Genomic DNA, 19,378 nt, shown 5'->3' on the forward strand with positions numbered 1-19,378 from the left:
AGCTGTGCATGCATTGGTTTGAACCAATTGAAACTGCCAGTGAAAGAGCAATTTCACATAGGTTAGCAAAACACATGCACCAGGGATGACTGTAACTCACGTCGGTGGGTCAGGTGCCCGTGGCTACTGCACAAGTGGTTGCTGCCTGTGGCTCAGACTCATACGGTATATTAATGATGTGCAATGCAAGCGGGCGTGGGCTGTGTACAGGTGACTGCATGTGTGTGCACGTGTGTGCAAGGTGCCCGTGTGTGATGGTGAGGAGAGCCCGATGAGTGTGTCAGGACTTGTCTTCTACACTTGGATAATGACACATCCTCTCCAGTAACTGGGCCAGTAGACATGTGTTTTCCAAAAGATGAGTAAGGGGCAGGCACTCTAATGGAGTGGCCTCCACTTTAGCCCAGGGACCGAGTGTGTCCTGCAGAATATGCGGACCCTCTACTCCTGCATCTTTTTTATTTTTTTGCTTTAAACCAAAGACTTTTAATGGTGTTTGTCTGTTCCACAGCGCCCCAATATGGGTGGCCTCGCACGTGCTCCATGATTGTCTTCAAGCCAAGCCAGGTTTCTTCAGCTGTGGGTAAGATCTGCTTGGCCGGCAGGAGGAAGCCATAGTGTCCTGTGTCTCTCAGTTCAAAGGCAAATGAGTACTTGATGCCAGATCAGAGGACCAGTCAATGCTTCCGCCACTGGCTTGGTAGATGACTGAGCATATGGGTCCCACTCTGTACTTGGTGCTATGCAGGCTTGTCACAGACTGGGAAGCCCTTTGGGCCAGTTTATCCAGCTCATCAAAGTTATCTGACTTGGTACATTTATATCCATAAGGGTACATGAGCAGCTGGGAATAGCTGTGGAGGGTAACGAAGGCCTTGAATTCCCCATGGACTCTTGATGAAGTCCACTATGGATTTCACTTCAACTTCAGAGTTGGCCCCGGGTCCATGGTATGAATCAGAGAAAGCACTGCTACTGGCTCCAGGTCCTCCAAAACCTGCATCCCAGTTCCGGTTAGGATCTACACCAACACAGAGGCTTCCAGAGACCTTGGACTGAGTCTTTTGCCACATCTGATTTTGGGTTTGAAAAAACACATATCCATCTGGGTTTGTGACTGGCAGCAGGAAGATGTCGATGGTGTCCAAAATGTAGGTGATGGAAGGATCATTTCCATAATTGGAGGCAATGTTATTTGCTATCCAAAATGCAGTAGCTTGTGTAACCCACTCTCGAGCATGGATTCCAGTGTCTAGCCAGATAGCTGGCTTGTCTCCTCCAGTGCTGAACTTGAGCACGTTCATGGGTCGGTTTTCAAAAGAAGAGCTGAGATTTACTTTGCTCACTAGATCAGGGTGCTCATCCACGAGGTTATCCATTTCTTGGGAAATCTCTTCCAAGGTGTAGTAGGCCCCAAAGTTGAAGTTACCATTTTGTTCTCTTCTCTGATTAAACAGCATTTCTTCTTTCTCTTGATCCAACAGAACCTAAGATAAACCAGTTCTATGATTTAGTTGATAGCAAGGCATTTCAGTTTATAATTGTAAAGGAAATGATGACACTCACTTCCCAGTGCCAAGCTTTCCTCTTCCTGACCTCTACAGGATATGATCTCCCTGGTTCATGTCTTTCTCCTATTCTCTCTACCCCTGCATCTTGTGCACACAGGAGAAGGCGGCTCCAGAGCCTTTCCAGGTGCTGTCTTTTCCTGGTCCTTGGACCAACCTTGCTGTGCACCTCAGGGACATTGATTATGCACATGGCAGGGACTTTCCAATCCCCTTATCCCCCTCAAGCAGTCAATATTACTTGCTTCTGGAAGATGAGGAGGAAAGAGACTTGCAAAAATGGAGCTACGCGGAGTAGTATCAGCAGGCATGGACGTGATGGATAGGGCACAATTTCTCACATAAACTCCCAGCTCTTGTCCTGACTAGGAGAGTGGCTTTGCTAAAAGTTATTTAATTTGATTCTTCACTGTAAGTTCTACCTAGCACAATCCTGACACACATCAGAGGCCTTTGCCATCGAGCTGGGTTTCATGTATTTCTTCTTATGCAAAAAGCATTTTTGAATGCCTACTATGATGGTTAGTTTGCTACTCACCAGTATTTCTTGTTTTTGGACCCTTAAGACACATGGTCTCATTAAATTTCCCTTTCTTTTTGAATTGGTCTGTGACCATGTGGCTTGTTTTGGCCAATGAGATGAGAGCAAAGTGACACGGATCACTCCTGGGTGGAAGCTTTAAATGGGTCTATTAGGTGCCACGTTTCCTTTCCTCTGCTTGTCATGGGAATGGAGTCTCCTTCAGCCTGGGTCCTTGAGGGAGGAGCATGTGGAGCAGAGGTCCCAGCAGACTCTTGTGCAGTAGGAAATAAAACTTTGTTGTTTGGCCCAGAGATTTTGGGGTTGTTCATTATTGCAGCATTACTTGACTTAGCCTGCCTGATGCACTTTCTGCTGGTTTCTTTCACTAATTTTGTCTTTTCGGTCCACCTGTGAGGGAAATACCTATCTCCATTCCACAAATAACAAAATAGTCTTGGGACCTGGAAAGTTTATCTTTTGTAAGTAAATGGGATCAACCTTTTGATGGAAAACAAGTGACATTTGGGGAACTTCCCTATAAGAGTGGTCTGCAAAGCTGGTTACTCAGTCTCAGAGATATTTCTGGAGAGTGTTGGGGCATTAGGTGAGGGAAAGCAAACAGACTCTCCTTTGTTGAGAAGAATTGGGCATAGTATTTTATGACATGATTTATATAACAAAGGAATTCCCGAAGTAGCTAAAGGTGATAATGAAAACTTGAACTTATTCTTGCTGGGAAACTCAAGATGCAGAATACAGCAGAGGTTACTGAAGTATACAGTTTTATGTGATCATTGTGTAAAATTTAGAGAATTCAGAGAAATGAAAGACCAAAAAATTAAAATCATCGATAGATGATGTAATCACCACCTAGAGATAATCACCACCTATGGTCAGCCTTCTGGAAGCTCTGAAATTTGATGATTACATTACATACACACTGTTTCATGATCTTTTGTCCCATTTAAGGCCTTTGGGATATTCTTCTGTTTTAAGTAAATAGAGGTCTACATCATTATTTTGAAAGGTTGTATGGTGTTCCTTCATACAAAGTCCCTATTTTTATTAATATTTCTTAATAATAATAAACCCAATATTTTTGGATCTCTAGGCTATTTTTCAGCTTTTGTAGTTCTAAACAATACTGTGATGAAACTCCTTGGAAGATACATATTCTGGCACTTGCCTAATTATTTTCTTAGAATAATTCTTTGAAGTGGGATTGCTCATCAAAAGAAATGTACTTTCCAAGGTCTTTTGTTACATGTTGCCAAATTGCTATCCAGAAACACTGTATTAATTTTCAGTCCTAGCAATAATACATAGGAATGTCCTTTCTTGTTTTCCACATCAATACAGGGTATTGTCAATCTCCTAAATCTTTGCTAATTCTAGGCATGAAAAATTGAACTTCATTGTTTCAATTTACATCTCTGATTCCTAGAGTTTGACCTATTTTTTTTTTTTTTCCAAAGAAAAGTGCGTTGTTAAAATACCTTTTCGGTGACTCTGTTGGGATCTCCAGAATGCAGAAGAGGTCTTTTGTTCATTCATTCATGTATTTGAAAAAAAATTTTACTTGTAAAAATAGTTTTAGTGCTAAATTGATAATAGGAAACTGGACAGACGCAACCTCCATGCAGACCTTGGACAGTAGCTTGTGTGTTCAGGGGGTTGGGATTTGGATGTTCACCCCAGGGCCATAAGCTCCCTGAAGTTGCAGTAAAGGAATGATTAGAAGCAGCGACACAGTTTTAGTCAACACGGGTCAAGCTATGTTGGAGCCTGAGGCAAAGGAAAAATCAGTAACAGTAATCCTATCTTTATTCAAATTTTGATATTTTGTTCATTATGGATTTTTGCATTAATTATGGTTTTTAAAATATTGCTCTATTGTATTATTTATTCTGATTGCTGAGTTTTCTTGGCATTCCTTTTAATTTTGTGCCTGAGGCGAGTGTCTCATTCATTCTGTCCTAATCCTGCCCTTCCTGATACATTCCTAATTTCTAAAATTTCTGTGTACACACAGGTAAGATCCTGCAACCTGAGTTCAGGGACTCCAGACTTCAATACTATTCTGACCACTCAACCAGAAACATTTCAGGTCAGTCCAGTAACCATTATTGAAGGTCTTGCTCTGTGCCAGGCCCTGGGTCAGGCACTAGGGATATACTCAAGCACTCAGATGCTGTTCTGGAGCTGAGATTCAGAGATCCAAGAAAATGAACCCACCTGCAATTGTTGATCTGTCACCTCTGTCCTTAGAAGCACAGGGTGGATCATTATACAACCTTGTACACATCCTGCTCACATCTTTGTGGAACGAGTACCACGTTCTCAAAGATCTTGGTAAACCAAGTACTAATATTATTAATCTAAACATAATTATAACAATTACAAGCTATTTAAATCCCCCCTCTTGGTGAAGCACGACACTAAGCTCTGGTCACACAGAGGCCCAACAAAGAAAACAGAAACCATTCTACATAAAACAGAGGGACTTAATTATACAGGTGAAGGAAAATTTGAGAGGTGAATCAGAGATGTCAAAGCAATAAGTTCATGCAATGGTGGGAAGTCACCGCGGTCCCCAGGGATGGGCAAAGGGAAGAGATGGAGCTATCAAGGTGGGGGGACAGAAGTTGAACCTGGAAAGGCCTGATTCACGGGAATGAAAGCCACGAAGGAGAGTCTGCTCTTGCCGGAGATGTTGCCCTGGCAGATTATGCGGAGGTGGACTGCAGGGAGCAAGTAGGTAATGGAAAAGCACCAGGGTTTCCTTCTTCCTGCCTTTTAATCTCCAACCAGGGCCTCCCACCGGCCTAGCCTTTCCGGAAGCTGGCTGACTTTGGAGGAAAGTCAGAGATCAGCTCTTTCTACATTGGCAAGCGGAGCAGGGTAAGAGGTAGAAACAGATCACAGAACAGCTCCCAACTGCACAGAAAACCATCATTTAAAATGTTCATTACCACCCTGAAGTTAAGTATTCTTTAAATTTTTTTTTTATTTGTTCCAATTGGTTATACATGATAATAGGATGCATTTTGACACATTGTACACAAATGGAGCATAACTTCTCATTTCTCTGGCTGTCCATGGCACTGAGTCACACCAGTAGTGTAATCATACATGGATATAGGGTAATAATTTCTGTCTCATTCTACTGTTCTTCCCATCCCCACCACACTGAGGTTAAGTATTCTTTTTTAAAAAAATTATTATTTTTTTATTTTTTGCAGCCTGTATTTTGATTCATTGTACACAAATGGGGTACATCATTTTGTTTCTATGGTTGAACACAATGTAGATTCATACCATTCGTGTAATCATACGTGTCCATAGGGTAATGATGTCTGTCTTATTCCACCATTTTTCATTTCCTCCCTCCCTCTCATTTCCTTCTACATAATCTAAAGTTTCTCCATTCTTCTCTCACTAACTGCTCCTCACCCCCATTATATATCACCATTCACTTATCAGGGAACACATTTGGTCTTCGGTTTTTTGGGATTGGTTTATTTCACTTAGCATGATATTCTTCAATTTCATCCTTTTATTTGCAAATGCCATAGTATTATTCTTCTTTATGACTGAATAATATTCCACTATGTATATATGCCACAGTTTCTTTATCCATTCATCTGTTGCAGGGTATCTAGGTTGGTTCCACAATCTAGCTATTGTGAATTGAGCTGCTATAAACATTGATGTGACTGCGTTACTGTTGTATGTTGATTTTAAGTCCTTTGGGTATAAACTGAGGAGTGGGATAACTGGGTCAAAAGGTGGGTCCATTCCAAGTTTTCTGAGGATTCTCCACACTGCTTTCCAAAGTGGTTGCATCAATTTGCAACTCCACCAGCAATGTATGAGTGTGCCTTTTCCCCCACATCCACGCCAACATCTATTATCGTTTGTGTTCTTGATAATAGTCATTCTAATTGCAGTAAGATAAAATCTTAGAGTTGTTTTAATTTGCATTTCTCTAATTACTAGAAATGTTGAAAACTTTTTCATATATTTATTAATCGCCTGTATATCTTCTTCTGTACAGTGTCTGTCTAGCTCCTTGGCCCATTTATTGATTGGGTTCTTTGCATTTTTGGTGTAAAGTTTTGTAAGTTCTATTTGAAGTATGGGGCTAAGAGGTTTGCTTTAGGAACACACACTAATAGGTGGAGTAGGGCTTGGGATGTCAGTCTTGCTTGGGACCAAGGTCATGCATCCTCCACACTGCAGGCTTCCTCTCTAGCCTGGATCCTCCATCATCATTCACTCTTCTTCAGCCAGCAGGGCCGCCATATTGCTCAATTTCATTGAATTCTTTAAGAATGGTGTTCTTGGAGGTACTCAAGGGTTGTCCCTGTGGACAACTTCCTGTCTGTGCCATAGCGTGGACCTAGTCACCACATCTGAACTCTCGCCCTTTGAAATCTTAGTTTCTAAGGGCTCCTGCTCGGCTCCTCCTCCTTCTGATTTGCCTCACTCTCACTGACTTGCCTTTTTGATCTCACTCCGACCTCATTGGTATTTATGTGCTTGTTTTTCCCAGTCTACCAGCTCTTCCTGGACCTACTCTCTTCTATGCCCTATCTAGGTGTCATGGTCATGTCCTGCTCCTGTGACATCCTCTTGCCAGTCCTAATCAGCTGTGAAGATCGAGTTCATTACGCATTTATGATTTCCACACCTGTTTAATGGCCCTGGATGGTCCCCTCTGCTCAGTCGTGGCTAAGAATTTCTTTTCCTCCACAGTTGCTACTTCTAACCTCATGATCTCTTGAACCCAGGTTGCTCCATTTTGGGAAAGTGTCTGGTGCCTATATTCAGATGAGCTCAGTTCTGGACTGATGGACTGACTCGGGATGCCAGTGGAATCCAGGAACCAGGAAGAAACGCAAGGATTAGGGGATAGGATAGAACACAGAGATTTGAGGAGTCTTCATAGAAGTGGTAATGGCAGTATGGTTCTTTGAGGAGAAATACTAGAGATACAGGCAGGAACATTCAGACTGGAAGTTGACCATTTTCCTCTAGTGCATGAGAAGCATCTGCCCTTGAATTTTCCAACTTCCCAAGAATTGTGGGCTCAGTGGTTTCACAAGGGTTAACACACTTTCTCTCCACCCTGTGGCTCTGCCCTTAATTACTCTAGTGATTGCAGACATTGCACAGAGCTGGATCCTGGTTGTTCCAGCTTCAGAGTGGGTTTATTGCCAACCATGCATTATGAAGGATAATTGTGAGCCCCCTGCACCTGCTGGTTCCCCTTGTGGCTGTGACTCGTGAAGGGGGGAGGGGAAGAGTTATTAATGAGCATGTTGCTCATTATCATAAGACAGTGGAGAAGTTGGCAAAGGAGCTGCCAGTCCAGGTGTGGTGTCAGAGAAGGTTGGTTGGCCTTTCTGGAAACATGACTTTAAAATCTTATCACCTGATCCCTTCCCTGCCTCATGCAGTGACACCCAGTGATAAAAGATCTGTCATCCTGAGGGACACACACATCCTTGGAAGCTCATGACCAGGTGTGACCACCTGGATGGAGGAGTTGCCAGCCAGACTTGGGTCCTGGTTAGGATGAGCTGGGGCACTGGGTATGCTGGGACTTCAGCCCTAGGGTAGAGGGTTTGGGCCTGGCTGGACCCCAGGTTACCTAGACTTAACAGACACAGCTGAGGGATGGCAAGGAAAGGTAGTAGAAGGCCACAGAGTGATAACATCCTGTTGAAGAGCTTGGTCAGGGGCCTGCTTCTGGCACAGGGGCAGGACTGGGACTAGTGCAAGCAAATGAGCTTCCCAGGGTGCTGAATTTAAGGTGGCAATCCTCTCAGGCTTGTGCAGTTCCGGAGCAGCGTCAAGAGTCAGGGCTTCCTTCCAGCCTGTGCCCACTGTAGACCTGCATGGGTGGACGGCTGTACAAGAAGGGCCAGGTGGGAACTCCCTGACATCCTCCCTTGGAGACGGGCGCAGGCTAGTGGACATCTCCTCTTGTCTCTTGTTCTCCAGGGCCTGACCTGGAGGCTCTTCTGGTCATTTGGAAACGGACAATGGAGACAACAAACACGACTGATAGCATCGCTGTCAGTCCTCATTTCAATGTCAATGACTGCGGGAGCTAAGAGACCATCTGTGTGGTGAAGAGCGCAGGCTCTTGGGTTAGGGCTTCCGCATTCAAGTCCCAGCTTCCGTCTTTACCAGCACAGCCATCTTAGGCAAGGTGTTCAGCTCCTCAGCACCTGGGTTTCCTGACCTGCTCGTCACTTATATCCCATGAATGCATTAATTTGTTTTCACCCAGAGAGTTACTCTCCTGGATCTTCACGTGATGCTTTCTTATGATCCACATCTCAGGTCCAATGGCGTTTGCCGGAAGAGGCTTCTCTAGGCAGCCCTACCTGAAGGAGTCCCTTACCACTCTGTCTTCATATTATTACATTAAATAATTGACTTCACAGCCATTATCACGTTCTGAAATTACCTTTGTTTCCTCAATCTCTTTGTTCACTTGTTGGAAAATAATTTCCATGAAAGCATGGGTCTTGCCTATCCTGTTTAATGCTGTACCCACGGTGCTGGAATTGTGCCTACAATAGGTGATCGCTAAAATAAAACATACATGAATGGACGATTTGAAAAGAGTACCCAACTCACTGTATTGTTGGGAGGATGAAGGGGCCAGTTCATGAAGAGAGGCTGGCACACACCGAGTCCTCCCCTCTGGAGTCCATGAAGGGTGAATGACTTGTCCACAATCAATAGCTAGCAAATGGCGGCCCCGTAACCCCAACCCCAAGGCCATGCGGTTACTTTCTGTACCTTACAGTCTCCCAGGTGCTTTTCTGATGGGAAAAAAAGCTGAGATAAAAAATACAACTTCTCTGGAAAAAGGGGGAGAGGAGAAGAGGGACCTGTATGTGTATAGGACCCACTCGCTGTACAACTGTACGGTGAGGATGACCAAGTTGTAATAAGAGGGGCAGTAAAATTACTTCACCCCTGGACTGTGATAGACGGACGCTCCCAAAGATAAGACCACGTTCTAATTCTCAGAACCTATGCATGTTACCTTTTTGGAAGAAGGTTCCCCCCACTCCAGATTTGATTAAGTTAATAATGTTGAGATGAAGTGATGAGCTGGGAGTTTGGGGTAGTTGTAAATCCAAGTTCCCGTAAGAGAGAAGCGGAGGGAGATTTGAGTCATACAGAAGAGGAGAAGTACTGTGAAGACAGAGGCAGAAATTGGAATGATAAGTCTGGTGGTGATAAGGACTCCTTTGGTAGATTTCCCAAGGAGTTAATATTTGACCAGAGACTTGAATGCAGGGAGGGAATGAGCCATGTGACAATCTGTGGGAAACAACTTTCTGAGCAAAGGAAGCAGCATGTGCAAAGGTCCTGAGGAAGGAGAATGTGGTGAATTTTAGGGAAAATGGCTGAAGTAGGGTAGTCAAAGAGAAGAGGAATAGAAAATCAAGTCAGAAGGGTGATCAAAGACCAGAGCATTTAGGGTCTTGCTGAGCACAAGACAGACTTTGACTTTGACTTTATTCTATGTGTGATGGGGAGGCATTGGGCAGAAGTGAAGCAGGAGAGGGTCATTCTGTCTGCTGTGCAGAGAACGAGATAGAAAGGGGCAAGAGAAGACATGGTAAAGGTTGAGGGTGGCAACTTGGCCTAGGGATTGGGGAGAAGGTGGTAAGATGGGATCAGTGATGGGGCACATTTTGAAGGAAGTATTTGGGATTAGCTAGGGGATTAAATGTGGGGAATGAGAGAAGCCAAGAAACTCTGTAGGGTTCCAAGGCATTTGCCCTGAAGGAAGGGAGAGCGGGCTGCCGCTGTGCAGGTAGTACTGGTGGCAGGGCGGATGTGAGGGGCTTGCAAAGGGCAGTGTGGTAAATAAAGAAGGAGCAATCGGTGGGAAGGATCTCCTGGGACCATTTTAAATTCCATAGTGCTGCACTGCATCTAACCTTGGCTCTTGGGTAGTGTAGACCTTTGAACTTCCAGGGCTCGATTTGCAGTTCTCCAGATCACAAGGATCTCTGTGGTCATGGCTGGAAAGAAGATGCTCTGGAGAGGGTTTCTGACTTTGCTGACGGTCACAGGGGACTCCAGGGCAGAGGAGCCTAATGAAACCCATACATGGAAGAAACAGAGAAGGAAGAGAGTGTTTTGGAGGTGCTGATGTCCTTGGTTACTGTTTTGATGGAAGCGCCACCTTATTTTTGTTCTTGGATTTCATGAGATTTCGTAGAATTTTTATAGCAAATTCCCTTTTGACTTATACTAGATTAGATTGGGATTCTGTGATTGGCAATTGTAGAGAATTTCAGACGGATTAGTCTGAAAGGACCAAACACAATGTGCTTAGCTTCTCCAGGCCACAGCAGTTTGGGGATGCATAGAATGTCAGGTCTTCAGAGATGGATGTAATATATGCAGGGATGATAGGGGATAAGTGGTAGGTAAGTGTACACAGACAAACAGAGCACAGGAAACAATTGGAATAGTATGCCTTTAGTCTCCCATCCAGTAGCATCCTTAGGATGTTGAGTCTCATAATTCTATTTCTTTGGAAAATGCAGGGACACACATTCTTAGCAACCACTGAGCTTACATGCATGCTCCTCCTTAGTGGCCTGTCAGCAGCCTCTGCATCCTTGCTTTGTGTGCCTGAAACTGTTCTTAAACTGAGGACTACTTAGGAGGCTGGCCCTCTTACTGTTAGCTTGCTCAGTTAGAAATGACTCTGCATGATACTTAAACATGCCCATTAAACCAAAAATCTCCTTTTAACGCAGAAATTAATTCAGTTCATTTCTAATCCAGGACATGGATGATCCAGCATAGTTGCAAGTTTGGAGTTTCAGTCCCAAACCTCCAAATCCAATTCTATCTCAAAGGGCTCTCCATGAATATAGGACACTTGAGTGACTTGCTCTGGTGGCCTAAGATTCTCAAAGTAGATTTGCAGAATTCATACCACGGGGATCAAGCAGTATATTCAACCCTTGGGACCTGTAGTAAAATCAAACCCAGGAATCTCAAGCTTGATAAGAACTTGGTCCTAACTGGAAGAGACTTTATCAACTGCAAAATCCCACTATAAGTCATGATAGATTTTTCCCCACCTATGACTGTATGCCATCTCAATAGTTGGTAATCACTTAATTTTAGAAGGAAAGCCCTAAATGGAATAATCATTCAGCATTTGGACTAGCAAGGATGGAGCACGGATAGAAGAAATGTTTTATTTTGTCAAAAGTTTTCAGTAAAATAAATATTCAGTTTGACCCCACTGCCTTTCCCCACATACTTTCTGGGTATAGATTTCTTTGTTTGAAACCTATAATGCAGCTGGATGCAGAATATTAATAATTATTTGTAACGATGATGGTGATTGGCATAGCTGTAGACATTTTGGAGATTACTATGACTTTTTATGTATTTCCTAGTTGAATCCTCATGACAACTTGGCGATCACTATCTCTCTTAACACGAAGAGCTCAAGACTTGGAGCAAGTAGGTAAATTGTCCCAAGGTCACCCAGATAAGTGAAGAATCAAGTGACGTGAGCTTGGATAGTCAGTTTCCCAACTCCTAGTTCTGTTGTCAGATGCCCGTTGAATGGTCTTGATTGCTTAGATCCCAGAAGCTAACCTGTGACATATATTCCTAACGTGAGTTTCCCCAAACCCTTATGCTTCCCAGGTCTGCAGTTACTGGGTCTGCAAACACAGAGTTGTAGATTTGATGAAGTTATTCAAAGGAGAGGCATCTCTTTACATCTTGGCTCAACTTTTGGAATGTGAGACTGAGCAGGTGTGGACACAGTGGATTGCCAGATGGGACACTGGTAAGATGCCTTTGCAAAGGACATATCAGCTGATGGGATACTGATATATTCTGGGAATGAGGAGCTGCTCTGGGTGACTGGAAGAGTGAGGTTCATGGTGAGGGGTGAGATGTAGCAGATTTGGAACTTGTATTGAATGCCAAGCTGAGGCATTTTTCTCTTTGCTCTGTTGGCAATTCAGGAGCCAGCTGGGGCTTTAACAATAGCATGGTCAGAACTATTTTAAAGGTCTGGGGTGTTGGGGCTTATTGGCTGGACAGGGTAAGGCTGGGGCTCGGAGACCAGTTGGACACAGGTCCCTGCAGGGGTTGCTTTTTCTTTCTTTCCATCATCAAGCTCTTCCTTGATTGGATGATCATGGATCATTACCTCCTCACACTTTGTCCTTTACTTTTGGAGCTTTGCTGGCCTGGGAGAGGTGCTCTGTGTTTGCTTCATGATCCTAGGTGGGGTTCTCTGGGTGTAGGTAGGCAGCTGAGTTCTGGGGAGTAAAATCGCTATTTCTTGCACATCTGCTGTTTGCCAGGCACTTTGCACAAATCATTCCATTCACTCTTCACCATTGCCCTGAGTAGTTGCAACTGTGCTTCCGATTGTGGAGAAGGAGGCTCAGGAAAAGCTTCGGGTCTCACAGTATGTAAGTGGGAGCAGGGATTCGAACCTCACTCTACTGACTCTCAGGTCCACGCTCTTTACACTGCACCAGAGCCCTCATGTCGTCTCTCCACAGGCTGCAGGGGAAGCTGGGCTTATGCATCTGATGCTGGGTGGACTGAGTGCCTAGATAGCCCAGTCAAACCTTTGGTGAGGGCAGCCAGGGCCCCTCGGTGGGTTGGTGGTCTCCCTCTTCCGTCTTCGGCCTGTCTCCCACACAGATTAATTGCTGCTTGCCCGAGGGGTGATGTCTCCTCATCTCCCTGTTCCTGCCCATGTGGGAGTGGTAGGGAGGGTGCAGCCAGGCTGATCGGGAGCCTGTACCAGCACAGCTGGCAGCCTGTACGACACCCTCATTGGAAAGTGATTCATCAGCCGGCAGCGGCACTGCCACCCAGGCCCAGCTGCCGAGCTGGCACCTCTGGGCCTTCTCAGGTGTGACAGGACCCCGACTCAGAGCCTGAGGGCCGGGCCTGCTGTCTGCCTCTGGAGGACGTTCACAGGGGTGGTGGAAGCCTCTACTCTTGGGGAGCTTTGGAGAAAACCTGAGACTGAGGTGCAGGTCCGTCCAGGGAGTAGGGGGGCCTCTCAAACGTCGCTCCTGTTTTCCCACTGTCAGCACCCAAGAAAGGTTAGGAACCCCAAGGGGCGACACCTTCAGCATTCCCCAATAGTTCCACGGAGACTGTAATGTTCCCCACGTTCTCATCACAGATGAGGGTAGGAGGGCCTGGCAGGGCTGGGGTGTGGTCCAGCCAGACCAGCGTGCGACTTTGTATGGAAGACGAGTCAGAAGAAGGCCTGCCTACGTCCTGAGGGCTCTACTGTTCCGGCTGTAGGGACCAGTACCTCCCCAGACCTAGGTGGGATTAACTTGAACTTCTAGGTTTAGATTGTGGTCCTCAAACCTGATCATGTATCAGAATGACTTTTAAAACTGGAAATTGCTAGGCCCCAGTCCCACAGTTTCTGAGCCATTAGGCCTAGAGTCCCAGGATATTCCCAAGCGATTTCAATGTTATTGGTCCCAAGGACTACACTTTGTTTTAGAGAAAGGTTAATACTCTCCTTAAGGCTCTCTGGAATTTGTAGAAATCTGGGTTCTCCTGGTTTCTTTGCCATGTTAGTTCCTGCTTAATTTTCTCACTGTCTCCTCAGCCTGCCTGGGTAGTCCTAGATTTGAAATCAGGGAAAAGCTCTAGTGACTTTCTAGAGTACCTTCTAGTGACTGATAAAAGTCCTTTAAGGTGTGACTAAAGCAGGATTTCTATGAGAGCAATATGAACAGCTGTAATTCCATTAAAATATCTATTGTTTTAGTTGTCCTCTGGCAAATTCCTTTGGGGGGATAATCTGAGATAATATATGCAAAAGATCTGGCTTACAGAGGGTGCCTAATTGAGGTTAGTTTTACCCCTATTCATCTCTGACAACAAGTTCCATCAGGTTTGGCTGCAGTTGAGCCCCAGAAGAAGCCATGCAGAGAGTTCTGCATCACTTGGGAATAACTCAGCAGCATCACTCTTGTGTTGGTCAGCTTTCTGTTACTATAATAAAATACCTGTGATAATCAACTTACTAAAAGAAAAGATTTATTTTGGCCCTGAGTTTTGGAGGTTCATGGATCATAGTTTGGAGCCCATGATTGATTTACCCCATTGCTTTTGGGCCTGTGGCAAAGCAAGCACATCATGGCGGTGGTGCATGGTAGAGTGAAACCACTTACCCCATCAGTCGGGAAGCAAAGAGAGGACAAGGAAAGGACAGAGTCCCACAGTCCCCTTCAAGGGCATGCTCTGGTGCCCTAAAGACCTCAGAGGAGGCCCCACCTCTTAAAGGTTTCACTGCCTCCCAATAGCATCACCGAGGGGACCAAGAATTTAATGCATGGACCTTTGGGGGATATTCAACCCCAAACTACACCACTGTTCTCTTGAAACCCACTGTTGGCTGAGGATAAAAGACTTTCTCTCTCAGGTCCCTAACCCCACATGATCCAGGGGCAGAGTTGTCTTCCCTTAGAGTTTGCTCCTTTCACATCTTGTCAGTATCAGGAGCTGGCCTGGTGGGTCCCAGTTGATTGACCTACATGGAGGCTGCTCACATCACTTATAAAGACATGGTCCCCAGCTTTCCTGTTCGGTCTCATTTGACCTCCTGAGGGTTTTATCCCTTTGTCCAGAGCTGTGTAATAGCTGTTGGTGTCTCACAAAGGCAAAGGGGTCCACAAATATTCTGAAGCCCTGAGAAGGAGACGAGGGCTTCAGATATCTGCTGGGGCTTACACTCACTGAAAAATGGATGGATTCACTTGGAAAGTTCAAGCTGAGTTCCAATGATCTGTATAACTATAACCACCAGAGAGTGTTCCACCCAGTACTTCCCACTTGTTACCATCCACATGCCTGGTTTCCAAGACTATGTATAGGCACATGTTCAAGCTTCTTTTTTGTCCTTTTGAATTCCCAAGGGGAATCATGTGCTCCTTTCCTGTGCCCTAGTAGATGGGATTCTGAAATTAGGCAAGCAGCCCTGATTTCCTCCAGAACAAACATAAGAAAGAGCTTCAGCAGAAAGGGTAAGAATACATTTTCTGCTAGAATATTCTTATGCAGGTATGTGTAATCCTAAATCCTCTTGTATCCTGTGCTTGCTTGTATCACTAACCAGGACTGCAACAAGAGCTACTGCGAGTGTCCTTGGCAGCTGGGTTCCAGCCTCCAATTCCTTTTCCTGGCTTTCCTAAGGCTGGGGGATACCCGAGGCAGATCCTTGTAATGGAAAGGTCAGACACCTGGTATTGACTGACCCAGACAGGGTTGTATCTTTAGCAAAGAGTATGTGCGTGTGTATATATATATATATTTTGTCTTTTCTTTTTTCTTTTTTACTTTAACAAGGAAAATAATATAATTCTTGTTTAACAGGAAGGTGAAGGTAATTAAATTTTCAGTTTTGCTTTCGGCAACCCTCTGAAGAGGTCCATTCACAGGGCGTAGAGTAGAAGAGGACACATTTTGAGATCCGGATTTCATCGCTTACTCTTGGGACAGCAGAAGAGAGCAGATTGAAGGTTGCCCTAAGTAAATGCCTGGAAATGCTCCAGGCTTGCCCTTCCTACAGCCTCAGAAGGCAGGAGCCCCTGCATCCTTTCCTGTGAATCTTGCTAGTTTCTCTTTGCACCAATGCATAACGTCAAATGAGGGGCCCCCACCAAGGCGCCTGCTGCTTGCTGCCAGGCACTCCTGATGACTTCAGCTAATTTCTGAGTCTGGAAACATTGTTGACAATGTGATTTCTGAAACGTGAAAGGCGTTATCTCTTCGTGCCATCTGCGGCGTGTCTGTCTGAGCCGGGGCTTCCGCTGCCACTCTGCCCCCTCGGCAGCGACTCTCGCTGCTCCGTCATCAACTCCCACAGTTAATTGCTCCAAACTGACAAGGAGGCTTTTTCCATCTAGAGATACAGGGAAATGGAACTTTCTTGCTGATGTTTCCAAGTGAAGCGTGGCTTTTGGAATGTAATTTGATCTTTTGCATGGAGAGGGGTGGCGCAGGGGTCGGGTTTCAGCACTGGGTCAGGGACAGCTCCCAGCAAGTTGGAAAACCCTCATAAGCAGGGACCAGGGTGGAAGACTTCCCCATGATGTTACAGGGAGCCTGGTACTCTATGGAATGGCAGAAAATTTACTACCTCCAAGGTGGTGAAATAGGAAGTAGCGAATACTCTTGTCCCTAGAAACTTGCAAATGATTTTTGACCTGCTTGGAAAACCTTACTGGAGGCAAACTTCGAAAGGGTGATCTCTTCTAGCTCAGGAAGTCTTCTGGAACCAGTTATACTCAGGAAAAATATGAAGTTTGTGTGTGTGTGTGTGTGTGTGCATGTGGGTGTGTCTGGTGGATAACCAAAGGGTCAGGGCTAGTAGAGTAGTTATCTATTGCTATGCAACAAACCACAAGTCACAGCATTTCAGTGACATGAAACAACAACAATTATTTATTTTATCACAGGGATTTTATTGGTCAGGGGACAACAAGGAGACCTTGTCTTTACTTCAAGATGTCTGAGGCTTTGAGTTGAGAATTTAGAGCTAAAATCATTTGCAGGCTTGCCTGGGGCTAAGGATCCACTTCCAAGGTGACTCAGGTACATGGCTGGCATGTTGGTGTTGGCTATTGGCAAGAGGCCTCAGTTCCTCCTCCACATAAATCTCCCCAGAAAGCTACTGGAGTCCTCACAACTTAATGGCTGGTCTTTTGAGAGTGAAAAATCCACAAAAGAAGTTGAAATATCTTTTATGAGCAACCCTTGAAAGTCATTCCCTGTCACTTCTGTAGTGTTCTTTTGGTCACAGAGGTTAGCCTGATTCAGTGTGGGAGAGAACTATGCAAGGATTCCTGGGGCCATCTTGGAAGCTGGCTGTTACATCTGCATAATCAGCACAGCAAGGCATCTAGCTTCTCTTGGTTGAGAGAATGAAGGCAAGTCCTGAACTTGGATGCATTTTAGCAGTAGGAAGTTGGTAGAGAGCATTAAGTCCAAGAAAACTCAAGCTTCTGTGAGGTTCATTTTCCTATCTCTTTGCTTACTCCTCCAATCTCAGAATTCCAGTTTTGTTTCCAGCACTGACTTTTTCTTCAGTTCTCCAGATTCATATTTTCAACTCACTTCAACTACTTTCACCTTCTTTCAGCTTCTTGAAGGCATCGTCCTCTTTCATACTTCAGCACATGTTGTTCCCTCTGTTAGAAATACTGTTCCAACTCTATCCACTCCATCCTATCACTGGTTGATTCTAATTCATTGTTGAGATCTCAACTCAAATATAACTTTCTCCAAACAGTCCTCACTGACTTCTTCTCTCAGATTGTATTTTATAAAGGAGGTCAGGTTAATAATCTCCCATCCCTTAAGCTCTTTTTATGATGTGATATTGACATTGTTTCATTAAGAGGGAAGTCCATGTTCCCCCATCTAGAACTTGGGTGGACTTTTGTAACTGCCTCAATCAATAGAATGTAGCAAAAATGATGTCGTGTGACTTGCTCTCTCTACCCTTGTCCAAGGTACTCACCACCATTTTGTGAGGAAGTCCAACTAGCCCAAGCAGTGGGATCACTTGGAGAGGGATTTAGGCCCCTGTTAAAGCCATCATTGTTCATCATACATGAGCATGAAGGAACTCTCAGACGATTTCAGACCCCTAGTCTTTGAGTCTTCCAGTGGAGGCTCCAGATTTCATGAAACAGGTATATGTAGATCCTATAGTGCATCTTTGGAATTCCTGACTATAAGGAATTGTGAGAAATAATTAATGATTACAGTTGTTTTATAACATCGAATTTTGGAGTTATCTGTTCTGCTACCACAGTAACTAATTTATTTCCAGAATCCATCAGGTTCCCTTATAATGTTCTGTCATAGCTTCCAAAGTGTTTTCTTCATAGCATTCTTCAAAAATTTGTGTGTTCAGTTAATTTTCATCTGTTTCACTGGACAATTTATGAGGTAAACCCCATACCCATTTTTCTCACCAACACCCTGCCAGAACCTAGAATATAATAGGTGCTCAAAAAATGTGTTAAGCAAATTTATGAATGACGTTTCCCCCCAAATGCTCCACAGACACCTTAATCTCTACACATACAAGTTGAAGCCACTAGCATTGTCTCCTGACTAGGTCCTCCTCTTGCATCTTTAGTGAAGGCCCCATTAGTTTTTTAGTTGCTCAAACTAAAAAATTGGAAATCATGTTCATCTTTTCCCACTCTCCTCACTCCAATAGAAGACCGCAAGTCCTGTCTGTTCCACCTCTCATTCTAACCACTTCCCATTGCCTGACCTTGGTTCTGGCCCTTATCACTTCTTCCCTGCATCAGGTAATAGGCTCTTGACCAGTTCAATTACTTCCAACTCATCATCCAAACTGGTGGATTAACCTTTCCACTCTGCAAGTCTGAATTGGTTAGTCTTTGGATAAAAATTGTTCATGAGCTCCTCATTGTCCTTATAATAAAGCCCCAAGTCCCTCGGTTGTCTCCCTGAATCATTTGTGGAAATGGACATATGTAATAAAAATTAAAGAAATTCCTTGCTAGGGCATATAGTTCCTCAATGATCTGTTGGGCTTATATCTTTTTCTTCATTTCTTGTTACTTCCACCTTCCAGAACCTGTGCCCTAAACACATCAAGATCTTGGATTTACCCAAAATTGCCTGTATTGATTTGGTTGAAGTGACAGAAATCCCACTTGAACTAACTTAGGTAATAAGAAAAGCTCATTGACTCACAGAATCTAAAGAGATTGCTGTAGGGAGGGCAGGAGGAAGGGTTTCCAGGAACAACTAGAGCCAGGACTCAAGCAGCAGCTCCATCTTTCCATCCATTGCCATGTGTCAGCTCCATTCTCTTTCACTGTAGACCTTTCTCTGTGCCATTTATCTATTGGTGCATAACCAACCACCTCAAACGTAATGGCATAAATCAACAACCATTTATTTTATCTCTCACGGTGATGAGGGTTAACTTGGCATAGCTAGTTGGTTCGTTCTTGGCCTTTTATGTGGTTGCAGTTGTGCCGATGTTGGCTGCAGGAGATGCCATCTTCTTTACTCATGCACTTGGTGTCTGGGCTAGTGGATGGGATAACTGGAGTTTCTTCACATCTCTCTGTACCACTATGTGGAGTCTCCATGTGAGCTCCCTAGCATAGAAATTTCGGGGTAGCCAGAATTCTTATGTGGTGGTTCAGGACTCCAAAGGCTGGTA

The 19,378-nt window shown here is 44.5% G+C and overlaps 1 pseudogene across 1 annotated transcript; it reads right to left on the reverse strand.

Annotated features, from left to right (window-relative positions):
• Positions 1–458: 458 nt before the first annotated feature.
• On the reverse strand, positions 459–1,761 carry LOC306655381 (carboxypeptidase A2-like; annotated as a pseudogene). The gene is made up of 2 exons: positions 1,726–1,761; positions 459–1,487 (listed from the first exon to the last, which is right to left on the reverse strand). The product of its transcript is annotated as a carboxypeptidase A2-like (transcript).
• Between the last annotated feature and the right edge of the window lie 17,617 nt (positions 1,762–19,378).

Source organism: Sciurus vulgaris (assembly GCF_902686455.1).
Source record: "Sciurus vulgaris genome assembly, chromosome: 2".
Classification (NCBI taxonomy): domain Eukaryota; kingdom Metazoa; phylum Chordata; class Mammalia; order Rodentia; family Sciuridae; genus Sciurus; species Sciurus vulgaris.